This window comes from Marmota marmota, unplaced genomic scaffold (assembly GCF_001458135.2).
Source record: "Marmota marmota marmota unplaced genomic scaffold, marMar, whole genome shotgun sequence".
Taxonomy (NCBI): domain Eukaryota; kingdom Metazoa; phylum Chordata; class Mammalia; order Rodentia; family Sciuridae; genus Marmota; species Marmota marmota.
The window spans coordinates 14552538-14574056 of NW_026000051.1; the positions used below are offsets into that span (position 1 = coordinate 14552538).

General features: G+C 41.0%; 1 long non-coding RNA gene across 2 annotated transcripts; it reads left to right on the forward strand.

Moving 5' to 3' along the window:
* Nucleotides 1-7423: 7423 nt before the first annotated feature.
* On the forward strand, nt 7424-11484 carry LOC125619666. Of its 2 annotated transcripts, none has more exons than XR_007351206.1 (3): nt 7424-7540; nt 8383-8564; nt 10519-11484. It is a non-coding gene; the product is annotated as an uncharacterized LOC125619666 (long non-coding RNA). The 2 variants fall into 2 exon arrangements; XR_007351207.1 differs by having other exon boundaries at nt 7470-7544.
* Nucleotides 11485-21519: the final 10035 nt, after the last annotated feature.

Genomic DNA, 21519 nt, shown 5'->3' on the forward strand with positions numbered 1-21519 from the left:
TGAATTTGTAGCCATTAGAAGGCACGGAATATTGGCAATATCAAGATATGGTTGTTTCATTCCACCAAGTGAGGGGTGCATTATTGAAAAAGTAACTTAAGCTGAGTGAAGGTTACATGAGCTAGAAATAGAAAATGCTCTGAGTTGGCCTCATGAATGATGGTTTCTAATAAAAGGGAAAAGTGTTTGGCATTTATTGGGCATTTCTTAAGTACCAGCACTGAACTAAGTGTCTGACTCCTGTCTGTTGGACTGTAAAATCTTGGGTCAGACAAACCTCCACAGGGTTAGGAACTGTTACTGTTGTCTTCACCACTATGTCCCCAGTATGCCTGGCGCACGGTGGGTATGCCAAATGATTTACCCTGATCGTAAAGTTGGAGATCATGTAATGGAAGACTGAATGGTCGTCTTTGAGTAGGGGTGTAGTGTGTCTGTGATTGTGGGGAGAGGGGACCCACAGGTGCTCTTTCAGACAACTTTACATTCTGTGGTATCTGCTGGCCTCCCCAGCTTCTCCCCGTCGGTCTCCTTTTCATGTCCCATCTTCGGGGGCCCCTGGTTTTATCTCTGTTCTTCCAACTTGCCTGCTGGATCCTGTCATCCTCTGCTGTCCCTAGGCCCCCAACAACCTTCCTCTCTTACTTAGCAAGGCAAGTTTTTCTCATTTTTTCTGGTTCCTGCTCAAATGACATTTCTTCAAATAAGCCAGATATTCTGACAATCCAGAGCAATCCTTATTTGTGGCCAGGCTACAGGCTCATGCCACCCTTTTTATTTTTTTCGTCTGAAATGAACTCCTCCCCTTCTGTCCTTTGCCAGACCCCTATTAGGAAGTCGGTTCTTGGAGAGCAGAATCTTTGCCTCTTTCTTCTTTCTTATGGGCTGTTCCATTGCACATGGCAGGTGTTTGACAACGTCCGTTTAATGAACAAATGAGAGAATACATTAACAAACGGTTGACTGTTACCTCATGAATGAATTCCCAAAGCACGAAGCCTGATTCTTTTTGTCTAATGCATTGTGTCCCCATACAGACTTGGATCTGTTTTTTTTTTTTCTTCTAATTTTAGCTTTTTCTTGAAGGATCAGCAATTTGCTCACCAAACATTTTTCTTCACTTCCCTCCTGCTTTTGATCAGGGTCCTCACATTCCAGGGTGGAACTCACCACGTCTCAGCAATGCTCAGTCCCTTGTTGTGTCCCCCCATCCACCCACCACACTGCTCTAGTGTCCCTTCCCTATGTATACCATGGCTTTTGTCCTACGATGGGATTGTGCTTTCCCACTATGTTCTTCTTGGAAACTGATGATCCAAGGGAAAGGGCAGTCTAGTTTTATTTCTATCTGAATCTCAGCTGGAAGAAGAAACTTGAATATGAAATGGCTTTGGGGTGAACCAGGCTGGAATGGAGGAGTGAATGAATGGATACGAATGAATAATTAATTGATTCACCAGGAAAGATGAAAGACGTTGTGAAGGTCTGACCAAAGTTTTATCGTTCCGTTACAACTCTAGTGTGACCAACTGTCGTGGTTTGCCTAGGACAGAGCATCCCAGAATGAGGAGATTATAGTGCTAAAACTGAGAAAACCCTGGACAAGTGGGGATACATTGGTTAACCCACATATATCCATTTTTTAAAAATGAGATTAATAGTGACAATTGGAAGAGATTGGTGCAGTGAACTTTTAGGTTGGATCAGGTCTTCTGTGAAAGCTAACAGACAGGAGCTCAGAAATGCATAGTAGACCAAGACCAAAGTGCAGATGCAAGAGCTGAGAGCCAGGATAACCAACAGTGTCATTTCCTCTGGTAAGAAAGAACTTTGAGGTGGCGTGGTGGCATATGGAAAGAGCACACTATGAGCCAGGCAGGCTGGGATCTCACTGATGGCTTCTCACTAGCTGTTTGTACAATACCAGGCAAGTCACGTGCCTTCTTAGGTTCCTGCCAGTGAAGTACATTTTTTTCAGTGTCCAATGCAGGGTATACAGTATCTGACATGTAGTAGTTGCTCAATAAAGCCTGATTCCCTTCAGAACCAGATTGTCTCCAGACCTATATTAGGATTACTCCAGAGTAGGATTAAGTGGTTACTACATTTTCCAACCATGAATTAGCAAGAAATCTGGTCTGATGAACAACTGGTTTTCTACATAATAAATATTGGATTATGTGTAAAGTCCATTCTTGTGACTTTTAATAGTTCTTTGTCATAGTAGTGTGCCTGATGTGGTAAGGTTACAGAAAGATCCACAATTTCTCAAAAATGAAACCCAAAACACCAATATCCACATGAAACGCGTCATACCCCTTTGACTGAGCAATTCTATTTCTAGGAATTTATCCAAAAGAAATAACCAGAGAATGCATGTACAATGATGTTCATCTCAGCATTGTTTATTACAATGAAATATTAGAAACATCTGAAGAGCTTGACAATAGAGATTTGGCTAAATTAACTACATTTCAGGCATTCAATTGAATACCAGGCAGACATCAAAAAATCGTGTTCCCTAGAAGTATTTAATGACTTGGAAACATGTTAAAGGCATATTGTTAAATGAAGAAAGCAGATAACAAAACAATGTGTTCCATATGTTTCCAATTTTGTAAAATAAAAAAGTTTGAAGGAAACAATAATATTAAATGATACCAGAAGTAGTATCATTAATGGTTGAGAACATGGACTGTGGAGTCTGAATTTCCGGGTTCCATCTGCAACTCTATGACTTTCTTGCTGTGTGATTCTAGAAATTACTTTACCTCTGCCTCAGTTCCTTGATTGGAAAAATAAGAAAACATCTGTAACCACTTCATGGATTTTTTGGTGAAGATTTAATGAGTTTGTATGTATGAAGTGTTGAAGATTATCTGGGGTGGAGTGAATGTTATGGAGGTGTTGGATATTATGTTTGTTTTTTAAAGTGAAGAAAAGAAATAACATTTCAGATGTTTCTAATATTTCATAAACTAACATTTAAAAAATGAAAAGTTACACAAAAGATGAATCCTCTTCTATGCAAATACACTCAGCTATGAATTGCCTGGGTGAGGATTGAGCCCCTCTAATTCCAGAATTTGAGCACCTAACTATTATGTAATTCAGGAAATGTTAGCCATGGGTTTTCATAGTTGTAAAATGAGAGGTAACTATTACTTTCTTCTCTGTGACTTTCTGGATTTTCCTAAATTTTAACAAGGTCAAAATTTCAAAATTTTGCTTTTATAGCTAGAAAAATATACATTTACTTCAAGTTGCTTAGGTGAAACAAAGGGTGAGCTTGCTTCATGGGAAATGCTGCAATTAAGGTAATGTGTCCAATTTATAGTCACAGAAAACAGGTAACAGTACCCTGTAGAGGTTGGTGCAGAATTCCACAGTCAGCAAGAATCCCAGAATCAGACAGAATTAAGTTTGAATCCTTCAGATGTCAGCTACACGTCCTTAGACAGATTCTTTAACTACTCAGAGTGTCAGCTTCTTATGAGAAACAGAAGTATAATAGATCCTCATTGTGTCCCAAGAAGTTAGAATTCTATGCACAGAGGCAATCACTATTCCAGATGAATAGCAGGTGTTTAACCATTGGTGACCACTAAGAAGATGATGGCATTTGTAACTGTCTCTTAGAACTACTGAATCACCCTACACTGGCATGAGATTGTGGCGTCTTGACTCCCAAGAAGTAACCTTAAATGGCAGCAATAAAATGCAACCAATTATGAGTAGGTTGGACCAATGTCAGAAAGTGTTCTGTAACTTTTTTCCATAGTGGAAGGAAATTTTGACATTGTCTTTGCATACCCCCTCCCCGCCCCAAAGATATACCAAAATTCCAAACTAAACAACTTTTTATAAGTTAAAAAGACATCAAGGATTAAACCCTGTCTGACTGTTGCTGCTTTGGAAATGGATTTGAATGCATTCCTTTCATCCAGATTGGATTACTCTTACTGTTATTCTGCAATTCTGCCAGCACTTTGTTTTATTATTATTATAACTAGAATTTGCTCTGGGTCCAGAACATGGCAGTAGGAATGAGCTCTGGCAATTCTGCAACTCAAGACGGTCCACCAGCTCCTAAATCTCAACAAGCATTCTGAATTTCAGCCGGAATTGATTGGAAAATTGGCCTTATAATACACAAGGGTTCAGATTTGAGATCAGTTAACACCAGACTTCTGGAAATGCAGGCTGCCCTCTTGAGCCAATGAGTGATGAGGTTATTCTCCTTGAAAACAGAGCTGAAAGTTGTTCCTTAGTTCCTCATTCTTAGTGATTTCAGACTTTGTATTCTGCTGAGAACTGCTCTGGCAGCAAGAGTACACATTCTCACGCAGGATTTACATAGAGAAACTTGTTTCTACCCAGCCTGTCAATTACAGATGGTCACACTGATCCCCAGGAAGGGGGCAGAGTTTAAATGCCTTGGGCTGAACTGTGCCCCTCTAATGTTGGTATGTTGAAGCTCCATCCCAGTGTGAGGGTATTTGGAGACAGGGCCTTAGGGAGGCAATCAGGAGTAGATGAAGTCATGGGGTGGGGCTTTCTTGATTTCCTTATAAGAGGAAGAGATCAGAGGTCTCTTTCTCTTTAGCAAGAAGGTAACTATCTGCAAGCCAGGAAGTGGGCTCTCAGCAGACGTGGAATCTGCCAGCAACTTGATCTTGGGCTACCATGTCTCCAGAACTGTTATTTAAGCTACCCAATCTATTATAATTTTGTTCTAGTAGCCTGAGCTAAGAGTATACTAAAAATTATGCTAGACTAATTCAAATCTTCTAAATCTCAGGCTCTGGTGGCTTCCCCCCTATTTCACCATATCTCATTTATGAAAGCCTTTGACATCCCTCTACCTGGTGGATCATTAAAGGATTAACTAACCATACCGTTTCCTAAGTGTGGTCCATATCTTAGCAACATATAACACATTAATGAATCCATCAGAGAACAGTATACCTTGCCACCTTTCCAAGGGCTTCCTCCTGAGCCCATTTGGTCCCTCCCTGAGCCATATTACCAAGTAAAGCAAGTACAAATGCCTCTTAGAAGTTACAAGCCCACTCTGGAATGTGTGTTCCTTGTTCCAGTTGGACTGTCTTCTGAATGTGGAACTATTTAAAAGTCAGAATCGTGCTTTCCTGGAAACGGGAGAAACATATGAGAAGACGTATGCTGGCGGTTTTCCTGTAATGGAGGCTCTGACCATGTTGAAAGTGGCCTTTCACACCCTGCACCATTTTAACCATAATGGCTGCGCAGACTGAGAAGAGCGTCTGCCTGGAATTGTGCATTGAAGCTAAACACACGAGGCAACAGGAGCCTCATCCAAACCAGACTTCTGACATACATCAGGGGCCTTTTAATTACGTGATCAATAAGATTTTAAGGAAAGCTTAGAAGGTCACCAACATCACGTGTAAGATGATGTCAAGGGTGGTGGGGGAGAACCTGAGAGCGCTGGGTCGAGCCTGATCGATAGCCATGAGATTTTATCTGTGTCAAGTTTAAGAACATTGGACGTCTGTGCCAGAACAGTGCAGAGACAGTTATGTGAGCCATCCAGCTGCTTCCCAGAACCCAAAAACTCACTGATGATCATTTGTAAAGAGCACACAGAAGACAGCCAGTGAAGGAACTCAGCAACCTAACTCATAAAAGCTTGCAAAGAAACACATTTCCGTGTTGGCAAGCCGAGTCCCAAATGTTGCTTGCAGCTGGGCAAATTTGACCTTCCAAGTGATTGTTCTTCTTTGTCACCCCTTTTTAAAAACTGGGAGACTCAACTCAAGATTACATGGAAGAAAGATTAGCATGCCAAGTTGGTTATGGGATCAGGTTGTGGAGTCAAACCACCTCAGTTGGAATCCCATTCTTTCTACATAGTGACTGCATGATCTTGGGCAAACAAGTTTTGCCTCTCTAATCCTAAGCTTTCTGTTCTATAAAGTGGGGAATAATAAGAGTCGTGTGTATCTATTAGGGTATTATGAGGATTAAGTATGTTAATTTATCTGAAGCCCACTCATCAGAGTGCCTGACACAAAGCAAAAATTCAGTAAATGAAAGGCTGTTATTGAAATTGTCCGTGTATGGGGGCACTAAAGACTAAACCCAGGGACTCATGCATGAGAGGCAAGTGCTAGAGCACTAACCTACATCCCCAGGCCTGAAATAATTCCTTGCTTCTCACTAGTAAAATATTTAGCATTTACAGAAACTCATTACGTAGACCTGGGTACACGGTAACACAGAAAGTGTTTAAGAGGTGAGTAGAGGTAAGCCAGGATGGCTGAAACAGAATAATCATGAAAATATGTTTTATTGAGAGCTAAGTGCATGGCACTTTATGAATATCATCTCATTTAATCACCATGGAATATTATAAGGTAAGTCCTATTCTCACTTTCCTTGCAAGGCAAGCAAAACACTGTGAAGTAATTTTCCCAGAGTAAGACATCTAGAAAATAGACTCAGAAATGCAACCTTCTAATTCCACAATGTTCTCTGTTTTGAAGCTTGTCACTCAGGCAGCTCGGTGCAGTTTGTTCTTAACACACAGTGAATAGCCTACAGGTGCAGGTAGTTTTCTGCATCATAGTACACCAGCATAATTCTGGATTGCATAGTGTGCGCCATGACACACAACTTACACACTGTCACAGGAATGGAGGAGATGAGGATTTCTGTGTGTTCATCCATTTCCAGAAAGGTGGAACAGTTCAAAACAAAGACCAAGCTAAGGCAAATGCTCTTCTGTCTTTGAAATCGTCTTTCCCTTGATGAGGGAAATGTACAATGATAAGCCTCAAAATATATGCCGTTCAGGTAAGCATAGCAAGCTCTTAGAAAAAGTGGTATATCCCACATACTGTGTAGGGGGTCCACAGGAAAAGATGAATCATCTTGCATTTGCTTACAAGGATGCCCAGGGAAAATGAAATAAGTAACTAGGAGATTGTTTATAAAGATAAAAGATGTGGTCTTTGGGGGGCCTGAATTTAAATCCTGGTTCCAGGATCTCTCAGTCTATGGATGCAAGCAAATATTTGAAAATGTAAAATGGGATTACTATGTAATTCCTACTGCACAAGGCTTCTAGGAGAAGGAAATGGGAGGAAGTCCATAAACAGGTTAGAATGTGCACATAAGTAGCACACAACAGCAGTCATCCTTGTGATTGGATCTGACCTGTATCTCGTCCTAGACTCCACCACCTACTGACTCTGAGTTCTTGAGCAAGTTCTCAAACTGCTCTGTGTCTCAGTTTTCCCACAAGCAAACTGGGAAAATAACAATACCCATTTCACAGGATAAGTACAGAGATTAAGCAAGCTATATTTATATAGTACTTAGAAAAGTATCTGGCACATTGTGAAGACCCAATGTCAGCTGTTACTATTCCTGTGGTGAACTTTGATAGAGCTAAGCACATGATGCTGTAAGAAAACAAAAGGGCACCTAAGAAAAGCTGAGATAGGTGGGCAAGAAAGGCTTTCTAGAAGACAAGATGAAAGTGCATATGTGTCAGGTAGGTGAGTGGGGGGTGAACAGGGGGCAGCAGGACCAGTGGCAGTATTTAGGAATAGCAGGCTTGGGTGAATTTTAAATAAAATTCAGTCTTCAGTGGAGACCTTAACTCTTACATTTTTTGCTTTGTATCTTTTGTAGTCACAAGTCCTGCAACTGGTTTGAAGGCAAATTCCAAGCCAGCAAGGCAGTGGGAGGGGAGGGGGGGTAAAAGAAAAATGTGGCACCCCTTTTTGAAAAAGGGCTGCAACCATTTAACGGATTATTTAACATTGTGGAATGCGATAGGTCAGAGACTGGCTCACCTTTCAGTGTAACTGCAACCCCAACGAGCAATCTCTGAAATTGCTTGAAGACATTTGGACCAGCAAATGCATATGCATCAGGGCCTGCTTAAAGATTTAAAGGATAAGCTGGTTAATAGAATTAATTTGATATATCTGGTATAATTCAGTGGAGCACATGAGTGTGCTTCAGCACTCAGAACGGGTGGGAATGGAACAAATCCTTGCACTGGTCATTAAAGAAGGATTAGTTGGTCTCTTGAAAGGGTAAGCCCATGGATTCCACTCCTCTCTAGCTGTATGTACAATGGATGTCTTGGTAAATAGTTACGTTACAGACAATTTATGAGGAACTTAGACTGTTGAAATATATTCCCACCCACCTACCTTGCTCCCTCCCTCCCTCCTTTCTTCTTTCTTTCTTTCTTTCTTTCTTTCTTTCTTTCTTTCTTTCCTTCCTTCCTTCCTTCCTTCCTTCCTTCCTTCCTTCCTTCCTTCCTTCTTGCCACTACATACTCATTGCATGGCCTTATCTGATCCCTTTGTTTTATCTCTGAAGCCAAGAGGGTATGCAGAGAAGACCCAAGCATTATACACCCATCTTTTATGAGATGGGACGGGTAGGCACAAGTCATCCCCACCCTTGTCTGGGGGTGAGGACCCTGGAGGACACAGTGGCTAGCTGCCTCAGATTAAAATATGGCCTGGCCCAGTACCGAGGATGCTGCTAGGAGCTGAGAGGTAAGTCAGCCAAAAGAATTGAATATTTATTGCAGTTCACCAAGATGTCAATGTCTCCATATTTTTCAGCTGAAACCCGACTTTGTGGAACCAAATGTCTAGTTTTTTTTGAAGGTGATTCAAAACAGGAGTAAATTGTATTTTGCTGGGAGAAATAAGTGGTTCTCCTCATTTTGTGTTGCCAAATTAGGGAGACCTTTGGCCCAGGAAAAGGAAAGAATGGTCGGGAGGAAGTTTTAAGATGAGAAAGGTTCTTTTTATGCCATTCACAATGATATAGTTTTTTAAAATCCCTCATATATGATATTTTAAGGTATAAAACTGGAAAAGTGGAACACTTTTTCACTCTGGAAAATGGAATTTGGGAATTAATGCTGAGTATTTCTGCTGGGTCTGTGTCTATGGCCTGCATGATCATCAACATACTTTGTTACTGAGAAGAATATTTGAGGGAAATTTTCATAAAAGAAAAAAAAAAAGCATACATTTTCTATTTGCACAAGAGGATGTCATGGCTCTGTTATGGGGAGTCTCCGAGATCCAGTATTGTGACTGGTAGATAGGAATCATGTAGAAAACAAAACAGATGAAAAATCACATGGTGATGTGATTGAGGACTCTTTTGACCCAAATGGTATATATATTAATTCACTGTCTTGAATACATTCTCTTTCTAAACTAGAGTTCGTCTTGGAAGTCAGCCATTGTTTCCATGTTGCCTTCCCACTCCTCTTAAAATATGAACAGGTGGAAACTTGGGTCTAGAGCAAAAAGATGGCCCAGGCAGATGGCTCAGATCTGATTGGTCTTGGGCAAGTCCCTTGGCCTCATCTGCCTCACAGTCCCTGACTGTAAAGTGGGGAGAGCGGTGCTCAGTGGCTATGGAGCTTCAACAAGAATGTTTTGACAACAAGTGGCATGGTGACGTGCAGCTCAAATCTTCAATATCATCCAACCTTCTTCCTTTTGCTCTTCAACAAAAATCCTGACTCACATACCGTGTGTGCCCAGTAAGGACAAGCTTTGCATTGCACGAAAGCTCTGCTCCTGAGTCAGTGAGGAAGCCCCTTGTCTACCTCAGTGGCAGCCTCTTGGCTATTGCACAGGGTCCTCAGGCAGTCCCATAGCTGTTTGCAATGTAAATGGTGCTGACAAAGCCCAGGGGCAGGGTTGTGGCAGAGCATCCCTCTCTACTCTCACCCAACAGGACTTTTCTATGCCAGAACAGATAGGATCTCTGTTGGATCCAAACAGGTCAAGGAAGAAAGGCAAAGAGAAATGAGGAAAGAAGACAGAGGGCAATAGAGAGATGAAGAGAGAGGAATGCAATAAATGTGTTTTTGAAACTCTCTTCTAATTCTTTGGGGAAAAAAAGACAGCAGTGTTGAGCTAATGCCCCCAAAATAGACCTGAGCAAACATTTGCCAATGATCTGGAAATGAAAAATCTTTCCTGACACTTCTCTTTAAGTCGTAGTGAACATGCGACTCTGGGAAGGAGGGTAGTGCGGAGCCCAGGTCTTGCCTACCCGTTGGAAGGTTCCCTCAGGGAGCCCTGCCGAAGTTTAGACCTGGCTTGTGATGAGAAGACCTCTGAATACTGTGGTTTGGGATTTTGCTTGTGCTTAATTTTCATCTGTGATTTCATCTCATCCCCAAGAAACCAGGCCTCGCCTAATCGAAATCAGACAGCTAGGCCACACACACTGGCAAACGTGCATGCCATCTTGGCTCTCTTTACAAGGCTCATGGGCCTCTCTTCAGAGGAAGGGAAGAGGGAGGTAGAAATGGGAGTTAAAGGGTGATCAGTCTTCCTCTTGTCTCTAAATCTAAACCAACAATTTACACTCTGAGTTATTCGGGGGAATGGTAATTGACATTAATAAAAGAAATGATGGTATGTAAAATAAGTTTGGGATGTGGGCTTAATGTCTTTGTTTTGTTTTTCCTGGAAGGACACTGATGGGCTGAAGGTGGATGTGCTGACTCTCACTCCTGTCGGTTGGACTGTCAACATGGATTGACACTGACCTGTCAGCATGATTGACACACTACTCCTTGTTCCTCCTATTCGCACTCGAGATGCCGCTCTGTCTTGGTTCCCTCCCACGTTATTGGCATTGTCTTCCTCTTGGGGAGACTTGGGCTCAGTCTCAATCCCTCCCCTGTACTGGGAGCATGGGCTCATTGTGTGGTCACCCTGGTTTCCAGCCTTAACTACCGTACATTTGCTGATATCTTCAGCATTCTCTCCCACCAATTATCTTGATTCACATTTTCAATGACATAAGTGACACTTATATGTAAATGAATAAACGTATCACACACGCAAATATCTAATAAACATCCAACAGGTAATAGCCCCACACTTTGGATTTCTTCCCTCCCTCTTTATTCTCTACCAACAGCTCTTGATCTCAATATAGCTTTGTGTGAAAAGTACCTTTTGATGCAGGGTACCATTTTCCTATTAGGGCAAACATATAGGACTCATCCTTGAGTCTTCTCATTCCCTAAATTCTACATCTAAATTGATTCCATGTCTTAACAACATTTCTTTCAAAATATGTCCTGAATCTGTTTTTTTACCACTGATGTTTCATTCCAAGACATGGTCATCTTTTGCATAGACAGCTGTGATTGTCTTCTGACCAGTGCCTCCAGGACACACTCGCTCTCCAAAGCCAATTAACAAAGCTGCATGATTAAAAACTAGCCAACCAAACTAGCAAACACACAAGCAAACAGAAATCAGCTCATGCTACTTTCCTCTTCAAACACCTCCCACGATTTCGGACAAGAATGAATGATGAACTCTCCCCCATCTCTTAAAGTCCCATGAGTCTGACTCCCACTTACCTCTCTGACCTCATCGATCACTACTGTCCCTCTTACTTTCCTGAAGACACATGATGATGTAAGGATAGCCTTAGGCCTTAGGATAGCCTAAGCAACTCCATTTTAAAACTCCAGTTTGAAACCTGCAGTCTCACCAGGTACCACTATGGAGCCCTCCAGTATGGCCCTCAGGCACAAACAAGTCACTTCTCTCCACCCAGACAAACTCAGAGTGAAGTCTCTGTTTATTTATTTATTTATTTATTTATTTATTTATTTATTTTTTTTGCCCTCGCCCTGATAAGAGCTAGAAGCAAGAAAATCAGGGAGGGGACCACCAGACCAGATGCTTTAACCTCAGGATGAATGACATCACTGAGAAATCAAGTAGTAGCTAACAGGGATTGAAAGGGTGGTCAGAAGCCCCCAAATTTAGTATAAATAATGGAGCAAATGAACAGACATTCAGCCAGCTGACACTGATGCACACAAGCCTGAGAGCCTGAGGAGGACCTGGACTGACATCCCAACTCTTCTCAGCAGCCTGATCCTCTGCGTTGTTCTCATGGCTCTCAAACTCTACAGCAGCCTCTTGACTCTGGTGAGACAAGGACTCAGCTCCACCCCAGGAGAAGCCTGCCTTGGTTCCTGATCTGATCACATGGTCTGGGTGAGTGTGCATCTGCTGGACTTAGAGCTTAAGGCTTGAGACTTTTGATGTGACATTTGAGTTTAGCTTGCAGAGGGAATGTCTGTCATGAACCTGGCATGATTAAGTGTGTTTGCAATGCTTAGAATCAATCTAGAATTGTTTGCTGTGAATTAATTATGTCCATTTCAGTGCCTAGCATTGAGGATTGTCATTTTCTTGATTAAGAAACTATAGAGTGAAATTGTATTGAGTGATTTGAATGAATAAAGCATTGAAAAGGACAGAAGTGCGTGGACATTCTTTATTTCTCCCCTCAACTGCTTAAGTCGCACCTTTTGCCCATCATGACAGACGATTCCCCCCAACTTTTTTTTTAATAAAGGAAATGTTATATGGAAAATCATGGAGAGGATCAGGATTTGGACACTGTGAAGATGCCAGCACATGGAACAACATTTTTACCCCATTCTATAGATCCAGAGTAGCAATAATCAGATTATACTTAAAGGCAGAGTAGACATTTAGTGCTAGAGTTGACCACAGCACTTGTCACTTTAATGTGGAATGTTTTAGTTGTTTCAAAGTGAAGATGCAATTTATTGTCAATATGAGTCTGTTCCTGTGCTCACAGTGAGAATGTTCCATTCCTAAGTTGCAGTCTTGAACTGGAGTTGAATCATTTATTCAAGCAAGGAATATTTTTCTGGGTATTTTTTTCCCCAGCAGTTCATGAGTAGAGATTTTGTCCTCAGGACAACATTCTAATGTGACTCCCTTTATCCCAATATAGATGAAGAAACTGAGACATGGTGGTTAAAAGGACATTCTCAAGGACATAGCTAACAAGTGACATAGCCCAATTTTCAATTTAGTTTTATTTTTCACTAATTCATGTCATTGCTCATGAAACATTATGTTCAGTTTAGTCATGGACTTTTAAGTGTATTGGCAAAGAGAATTCCATCTATATTAAGGACATTCAAGAATGTGTGGTATGGTCAAATGCATAGTATGTGGTAATAACATAAAGGATGAAAGTTTTAGATTGTGCTTTTTGGTCTCTAAATCTCAGAGCATTTTTATCAGTAAGAATATATGACATTATGGATACATTTAAAAAATTAAGCTAGGAGAAATGAGAACCTGTCTCAAGGAAGCATATTTTTTCATTGAGAACTTTCCTGTGGTTGAAAGGTTTGTCTCATACAACAGTAGCTTCCCCTTCCATGGAGATACCTAAATTGAGACTGGACCATTCCTGTAAAGACCAGAGAGCCCTGCTGAATCATCCACACTGGACCAGATGTCCTACACAAGCTGGACTATATGTCCTTTGGCCTTAAGACATGTCTATTCAGTCAACACTAACTGTTCTGAGGCTTAGTTTAGTTTCCTGCAAAGGTAAAGCATCCCAGATAAGGACTGGGAATCAGGCAGTTTAGTTGGGAAGCAGAAGTGAGAGAGGGGAGGAGGAGACAGGAAATGAACAAAAGTCAATCAATCCTGAGCTACTGAGCTGATGATCATGGTGTTGCTGAGGACCCCCTTGGGTAAGCATGTAAGCTGATCCTCTAGCCCTAGCCTCCCAGAGGCTGGGGCCTTTATTTGTCAGCTTCCACCCATTTGATCAAGATCATTGTGCCTGAATAGGAGTAGAGCATCTTCTGCAGCTCCAGAGGAGGATACCAGTAAGAAAAGTGGGGAAATTGCAGGCTGCACTCCTGAAAGTGCAGTCCAAGGGAGAATTTTAACTCTTCCTCACAGCTGCACTAAAGTAAGAGTCAGGCCAAGGGTGCACACTGTGGGGTACTAAAAGCAATTGCCAAATCTAGTCTTCCATTTGGTCTGTTCTATAGGCTGGGGTCTGATCAGCAGGAACCCTAGACAAATGCTTCTTCCACGCTGTTCTTCCCATGAATATAGGATTAGTCATGATTTCTATCTTGGACAGAATAATAACACCCCCAAACATGGCCACTTCCTGATTCCTGGAATCTGTGAATATGTGACATTAAATGGCAAAGAGGAATTCATGAACCAGATGTGATGATGGGAAGGTTATTCTGGATTATCTGGACAGGTCCAATATACTCATAAGTGTCTTTTCACCAGAAGATAGAGGCAGAAGAAGGTAATCAGAAAGATGACGGCAGAAAAAGGGTCTTGCTGGCCTTGAATATTGAGGAAGGGAGCCAAGAGCCAAGGAATGCAGGCAATCTTTAGAAGATGAAAAAGGCAGGGGCGAACTGCAAGGGACACAGTCCTGCCTGGGGACTGTGTCCAGGGTGACCAATTTTAAACTTCTGACCTCCAGAAATATCAGACCATAGCTTTGTGTTATTTAAGACACTAGGCTTTTAGTAATTTGTTATAGAAGCAACAGAAAACTAACACAATGCCCCTTCTACCATAATCAATGGTGACTAGAAGGCTCATTAAATGGTCTAAAATCAAGAATGCTGCTGGAAGACAACCTTCAGTCTTTGTAGCTTGCAGAGAAAATGCATTGGGGTTCATAGGTTGCTGCGATTCGGTTGCAGTATATCCATCAGTCTGAATATCATTACATGGTTGGGCTCAGCTGGGCTTGGCTAGACTGTTCTGGCCTCTAGGCTTTGGGATGGGTTCAGGTCACCTCCACAGGTCTTCATTCCAGGACCCAGACTGAAGAACCAATAGTTAACTAAGAGCAGGCTGCTCCCCCAAAGGCAGACAGAAGAAGCTCCAAAAGGCTAACATAAATCAGCCACGTGTCTTAAGGTGTTGGGTTGAAGCTAACACACTGTTACTTCTGCCCACATCTCATTGCCTCAAGTAGTGACAAGATTTGATCCAAGTTTTTGGAACCAGAAAGAACACTCACTCTTCTCCAGGCAGCGATTGTCAAAGTTCTGAAGGGAAAGGAGAATTGTAGATGAATAATGCAGTATACACCCATCCCTGAGCAATATTAGTGTCTATGAGGTTGCAAGTTTATGACTTCTGCCCATATAGGTCCCATCATAGTCCATGGGAGACCCATTCATGGTCCCCCAGTGAATGGTCCACATCTATAGAGAGCCCTTAGGCTATGATTTATTTCAGCATATTCTTAGAATCCTATCTCTAAGGATCACACAATGATACATGATTCAGTAAAATGAAGTCCTAAGAAGGATTTTCCCAAAGACCACGTAGTGCTGACAATTGAACTGAGAGTTCCAAAATCTCAGATCAAGGCTCAACACCCAGCTGCCTTAATCCTGGAATCCTGATCCTGGGTACCCCAAATAGCTGTGTTACTCCTCTGAGTTCTTTGGTGACCTGTATACTGCCAGTGTTCCTAATCTGGAAAAGGTGAGGTTGACTCCACCAGCATCAGATGCACAATCTTCATTTTTCTCCTCCACAGCTTGGTTTTGAACAAGTCTTTCCCTATGCTGGGGCTTGGGAAACCCCACTCTGCCTCAGCCTGAGGTTCTGCCTGGTTGCTGTGGTGCAGTGATTCAGAGGAAAAGCACCTTCCAACCCACATGGTGGTCACTTTTGGACCAGAGTGGGAGATGCAGATGAACAGTACCAGAGACAAAGAACTCCTTTTGGCTGTGGGCAGGGAGGTCATTGTCAGGGGCTTCCTCAGGTTTACTTTCTTCAGGATGCTTCACTCCTCAAGAGAAAGAAGAGTGGGACTACTTCTTATGCCTAAAAGCGCCTTTGTTCTCCTGTATTCCTCCTAGCCATGGATCCTGCATACAGATGTTACTTGCTCCAGGAAGCCCTCCCTGATTTCTGTGAGCTGATTTAGTTGTCCTTTTGTCTGTCACAGAGCACTGTGCAGCTTCTCTTCCATCACTTGCCACATCATATTATGCTTTTTAAATTTTCTTTTTTTTTACCTTTGCACACCTACCTCTCTCACCAGACTATGTCGTTTCTCCATCCTGGGGAGTCTTATTTGTCATGAGATTCAGAACATTTAATACAAGTCAGCCACATAGAAGACATTCAATAAATCTTGCTTGATTAATAATAGAACTATACTATTGCTTCTTTTGTTTTAGCTGACAGCTCATGATAACGTCATACAAGGAAGTGCACAGAGTGGTCATTTATTAAATATCCCTGAATGACTGTGTCAATGAAGGAAAGAGATTTGACGGTGACTAAGGGCCTTCTATGGAACCATCGATATTCTGCACATCATCTCAACATGCTGAAGGAAGAGCAGATTCACACATCTGCATGTTCACTGGATGAATGTTTATGTTAGAAAGAAATAGGAAAGGCAGCTAAGGAAATGCTGTGATGTGAAGGTTTTTGTCCTCCTTCTCCGAATTAATCTATTGAAACAAATTCCCCCATGTGGTTTTATTCCAAGGTGACACCTTTGCTAGGAGATCAGGGCCTGAGAGAAGAGCCCTCCTAAATGAGATTGGTCCCCTTATGAATGAGGCTGGAGACAGCTTGCGTGTCTCTACTGCCCTGTAAGGGTACAGAGAAGGGACAGAGACTCACCAGTTATCAAATCTGCTAGTGCCTTGGTTTTTGATACATTAACCTCTAAAACTTTGAGCAACCGATTTGTTACTTTTAATAAATAGCCTAGTCTATGATATTTTGCTATAGCAGCCCAAATGGACTAAGATGAAAAACAAAACAGAACAAAATGACAAAAAAATCCTTGAATTTCTTTTAAATTACTCATTGTATTATGATGCAAAGATGGTTTTTCAGGGATTGTTAAAATCATTCCAAATTTTTTGAAATATACAATTTTTTTTTCTTTTAAGAATGTGATCCTGTCATTGCTTAGTTTTATTTTAAAATTTTAATCGGCAATAGCTCTGTGTTATTTCTCTTCTAAGTATGTTGATGACAATTTATTTTTGTTATGGCAAAAACAGTTAAAATTGATGTAGTCATTGCTACCCTTCTTTTCTATGGGTTCTAACTCTGGTATTATAAAGGAAAATGCCTTGGAATCTCTAATTGTTGAAAACATTAATCTCTATCATCTTGTATTCTATTTATTCTAATTCTTTCTTTCTTTCCTCTCTTTTTTTCTCTGTCCCTCTTTCCCTCTCTTTTTTCCTTCCTTTCCCTTCTCTTTGCGTCTTTCCTTTTTAGAAACCAAATATTAAATTTTGGTGGAATTGATTTCATTTTACGAAATAATGCAGAAACAAATAATTTTATTTTTTCTAATTGTTAATCAAGTTAAGTTCTATATAATAGGGACAATACCCTAGCAGCTTGTGGTAGTTTACAATGTTTGAATCATTCAAGTTTTCTGAGTTGACCATTATGCAATATGTGAAAAATACTTTTCTGTCCTCTAGAGTAAGGTTACATGTATCCATGGCTGGAGCGCTGTTAATGTGAGTGATGACAAGGGCCATCTGTATGTCTTCTAACATTTTAAGAGAAATGATGTTATTACTGGTGCAGGGGCAAATAAAATATTGGTGGTTAATGAAAGTTAGGTAACCTTAATAAGATTAATAAATATTCATATGTTATGGTTTGTATCTGGAGTGTCCCCTAAAGGTTCATGTGTTGAAGGCTGTGTCCTCAATTCACCATTGTCCAGAGGTGGAGCTTTGGGAAGCAGTTGGGTCATAGGGGTTCTGACCTCATTAGTGGATTAATCCATTGATAGCCAAATGGCAATGGAAACTGTAGGCAGCAGGAACATGATTAAAAGAACAGGTCACAGGGAACATTTTCTTGGGGATAAGAGGCTGTTTCCCTTTGCCCCTTTCTGTCTGCTTCCTGGCTGCCAGAATTGGAGCAGCTGTCCTCTGCAGTGCCCTTCCGCCATGATGTTTCTACCTTGGAGCCAGTCTACCAGGGGTGGAATCCTTTGAAACAGTGAGAAAATAAATCCTTATTCCTTTAAGATGTTCTTCTCACCTATCCCCCCCCAGCCTCGCCCCCTCCAGGCTCTGTGTATTCTCTCAGTCTCTTCTCACTACTTCAGGCTTAAGAGCTTTCAGTTCTGCAAAGTTTTTATGACTGTCAACTTAGGGTCATTTTTACATCCTTCTGTCTGATTGAAATCTCCCTCACCTCATTCTTTACTAACCCCCCTTCTAAGTGTCATCCTAGATGCCATTTCCTTGATCAAACCACTTTATCATCTCCTGGATGGTGAAGTGACCTAATGGGTACTCCCTCCGAATGGAGATTCTCCTCTTTAGAGACCAACAGAACACAGTTAGTTCTATTTTCAGGGATCCATGCCCACAGACAGCTAGAAGGGACTGCATATGATGTTCTTAACTTCAGTTTCCTGGAAGCTAACATAGTTCCTGGCTTATCAAAATTAATTCAAAATTATTTGTTGAAGAAAATAATAAAGCAGAGTTTGATAGACCTCTTAATCAATCCCTTTTACTAACAACGCAGACAGGGACAAAATACCAAATACTTCTTTGGAATATATCTTTTCAGAGCTGGAGGAGCTTCTACATGATTTGTGTATGCACAGCAGTCCATCGGTGAGATCTAATTTATCGACCTAAAAATAAACAAGGATTACTACATTGCCAGAAATGATCTCAGCTCACCTCTGGGAGGTTAAGTCTCTACTGGAAGCATTTTTGTTGCTCAGCTACAGGATGGAGGTTCCCTCCAGCCATTTCCAATTAGCTAAAGGGGTTTGGGGATGATTCTGGCATCTGACCCAGCTTTGGGCATGTGTTTGTTTCACTCCTTGCTGTGCACATCTCACCATTTCTGAAGCTGTGAGTCAGGCTTGTGCCAGCCAAGAAAGTAGCTGAATAAGCATGTCCAAGGAGATCAGAGGTGTCCTTGGCTTGGTCACAGAGGCTATCTACTAGGGGCAGATATTCTAGAAGTGATGTCACTTTTATCCCTGTTCAGGTTATAGCTTCACCACAGACTTTGTGCAAGGAGGATTTCAAAGTGAAATTAGAGTGCCCTCCAAGTTCTTTCTTAGGAATTGGCTGGGTATATATGCATGCAAGACATTCTGTCTCTTTAGGTGTCAGAGACCCAAGGCACATTAATTCTAGTTCTCACCCTGTCATGATTCATGGTGCTACCTAGAGCAAGTTATGCCTGTTCTCTGAACCTGTTTTTCCACCTTCATCATGACTGTTGGAAAGGTAATCTTTTAGACCTCTTCCAGCAACTTTGTCCCCTGAGATGGCAACATGTGTTCTGTTGTGTTTAAGGAACTGATGAATCCTTCTGAAGGCCCAGCGAGCAAGTCAATGGTGCTGTCCAGATTTTTATTAACACTGCCTCAAGCAGTTCTGCATTCATCAACACTCAACACCTTGCCAATCTGTAGAGGAATTCAGAAAGGAAGCTGGGCTGCCTTCTGCTGGTTGACTGTGGCCAGGTAGAAACAGCATGGAATTGAGAACCCAAATCCAAAAGGTGAAGTAGAGTTTATAAGATGGCCAAGTTGTATATCTGAGTTGCAGATCTTAATTTATAACCAGGTTTTGGTCACTTTAGACTTTCTTTCTTTTCCCAACATTTTTTTATTGGTGTATTATAGTTGAACATAGTGATGAAATTCGTTATCATATAAGTGAACATGCATACAATACACAATGTAGAAGCATAATTTGATCAATATCACTCTCAGCACTCCCCCGCATCCTCTCCATCTCCCATTGCTTGGTCCCTTTTTCTACTATCTCCATTTGATTTTCATGAGATCTGCCCCAACCTTTCTTTCTTTTTTCCTCTCTAGCTTCTTCATATAAGAGAAAATGCATGACCCTTGAACTTCTGAGTTTGTCTTGTTCTGTTTAATATAATGGTATCCAGTTCTACTTATTTTCCTGCAAAAATCATAATTTCATTTTTATTTATGGCTGAATAAAACTCCATGTTACGTATATATACTACATTTTCTACATCCATTCATCCATTGATGGACACCTAGGCTGGTTCCATGGTCTGGTGATTTTAAATTGGCTGCTATAAACATGGGGACACGTGTATTAGTGTAGTATGATGACTTTGATTCTTTTTAGACTTTCTGAAGTGAATGATCTAGAAAGTTATGATGCCAATGCCCTTTTTGAAAGAAGTTTTCCTGAGTTTTACCACCTAACAGATGATAAATCTTAGGGAAGGTCACCTTCAATCTCTGAACCCCTCAAATATGGCTTTTTAATCAAGTAGGCTTTAAAATACTCTTTAAAAAGATAACCAGGCGGTGGAGTGCATGCTGCCTGCCTGTAATCCAGCAGCTTGGGAGACTGAGACAGGAGAATCTTGAGTTCAAAGCCAGGCTCAGCAACTTAGTGAGGCTCTAAACAACTTCATAAGACCTGTCTCTAAATAAAATATAAAATGAGCTGGGGATGTGGCTCAGTGGTTAAGCACTCCTAGGTTCAATGCCCAGTAACAAATTTAAAAAAAAAGAAGGAAAAAAGAAAAGATAATGGTCCCATTACAGTGTCTTCAGTCTCATCTCTTGCTGCTGTCCCCCAACTATCATGTTGGTTTGAATATTTATTGAGGTTAACAGAAAAGAACAAAGGCACAGGAGTCAGCATTGATTGACTGCTTCATTTGAACCAGGTTCAGTGCTCTGAGTTTCAAATGCTTTCTAGTCTTTAACCCTCTCAGTAGAACTGTGATGCAGGAATTTTATTGGTGAGGAAAACTGGAACTTAAATTATATTTAAGGACGTTGCATTAAATAGGATTATCATTGGACATATTACTCAAGGCTCTTTATGAAAATAACCATTCAGGTTTTTTTTTGGATTTGTTTTAAACATTTTACTTATTTTAGAATACATATAATATGTTTGCCTAGCATTGATTTGGGGACTCGGTGGCATTCAGTGTATAGGTCTTATTCTGAGCCTTTTGAATGTCGTTCTTCACATTAAAGAATTGTCAAGTCTAATTTTAAAAATTGGTGTGAAGGAAGTTGAGCTTGGGACAGGAAACAATCATGGTGTTTTTCCTCTATTTTTCTTAAGCTGTTACCCACCTTCCCACACCACCACAATGCCTTTCTTGTGAATTTCCATTCATGGAAACTAATATAAAAGGTACTTGGTTTGGTCTTTGCAGCTGGGAGACATGGGGACAGGTTGCACTTGAGCTCTTACCACATGGCCCTGACCTTGCACAGCTACAATTGTAGACACACAGCCTGAGCAGCACAATGTTATGATGTGGATAACCAGCTAACTCAAAGGGTGGCCTTAGGATTCTAAGATAAAATGCACACTGTTTCTCAACACCAGTTAAGGGTTTTCCCCTTGAAGTTAGAAAAGTGGCCTTTTATTTGACATCTAATGTTAGTCTCCCAATTATTATATTTTATTTTATTTTTTTTTTAATTTTTTATTGTGGGTTGTTCAAAACCTTACAAATTTCTTGACATATCATATTCCACACTTTGATTCAAGTGGGTTATGAACTCCCACCTTCACCCCATACACAGATTGCAGAATCACATCAGTTACACATCCATTGATTTACA